We start from the raw sequence: 1,314 nt of genomic DNA, 5'->3' as shown, positions 1-1,314 counted from the left end.
GATGTACTGGGCTAAATGGCCTAATTCTGCACCTGCGTCTTATGGTCCGACGGTCTCGGAGCATCTGCAGGACATTTCAAAGGGAAGGTTGAGCAGCCGGACAGTGTGGTGGACGGTGCCTTTTGGTAATAGCTACGTAGGGAGGAGGAGTGATGTGGTCCTGCGCAGTGAATTTAGAGAAATAAGACAGAAACTAAAAAGTAGTAAGCTCTGTATTACTCCCAGTGACACTTGTTAGTGCAGGGAGATATAGAGAGATACCACTGATGAATGTGTGGCTGAGGAGCTGGTGCAGGTGACAAAGATTCAGTTTAATGGATCAGTGGGGATAACTTCTATGGATGGGTAGGCAGAAACTGTTCACTCCCCGGGGTCTTCATGGGAAGGAACAGTTTTCTTCCTCCTAAAACTGCAGGGAATAGTTATAACGTGACAGATTGGAGGTTTAAAGAGGATCTGAAGGCTGAGGTGATGGAGGTGTTTAAAATTATGTGAGACATACAGAGGTGAGAGAGACAGAGACAGTTTCCCTTGATGTAGGTGTAACACTAAAGGGAATAGTTTTAATGTGAGAGGTGGGTGAATTAAATGGAGTTTGAAGGGTAAGTATTTCACACAGAGAATAGTTAATACTCCAAATGAGCTGTCAGAGGAGGTGCTGGAGGCAGAAACACACAATGTCTTTAGTCATGTACACTTCTCAGGAACCTGTCATTACTAAGTTCATCCTGGCCTGGTTGAGCTTCCAGATGCTGGGTCGATTGTTGTTTTCCATCTGTATTAACGATCTCGATGAGAACTCGGTAAACTGGATCAGCAAGTTTGTAGATGACAGCAAGATTAGGGGTATGATGGACAGCAAAGGCGGCTAGCAAATCTTGATGTAGGATGAGGAGCAGCTGGCAAAATGAAAGTGGTTATAATCTTGAACACACTGCCTGAAGAGGTGGTGTAGGCTGGTATTTAATGACCATCTGGATGAGCATTTGAATCACCAGGGCAGGGTAGGAGACACCCAGATTGGGGGTGCAGTGTACAGTAAGGAATGGAAATAAATGTTGACATGTGATGTGGACAAGCTGGAAAAGAAACAGATGGAACTTAGTGCACACAAGTATGAGGTGTTTTTGAACATAGGCTTAGCGTGAGAAATGTGTGGTTTAAAGATGATCTGAGGAAATCTGTCCTTTTTCCCCACGATGTTACAATCCAGAACACACAGCCTGAGGAGGTGGTGCAATGGTGGAGGACGGAGGGTTTTAGTTGCATGGATCATTGAGTTTTTTTTTCAGGAGAGGAGATGGGAAGAGTGAA

This window comes from Hypanus sabinus, chromosome 31 (genome assembly GCF_030144855.1).
Source record: "Hypanus sabinus isolate sHypSab1 chromosome 31, sHypSab1.hap1, whole genome shotgun sequence".
NCBI classification, from domain to species: domain Eukaryota; kingdom Metazoa; phylum Chordata; class Chondrichthyes; order Myliobatiformes; family Dasyatidae; genus Hypanus; species Hypanus sabinus.
The sequence above is the reverse complement of the archived record's forward strand: the minus strand, read 5'-3'. Positions refer to the sequence as shown.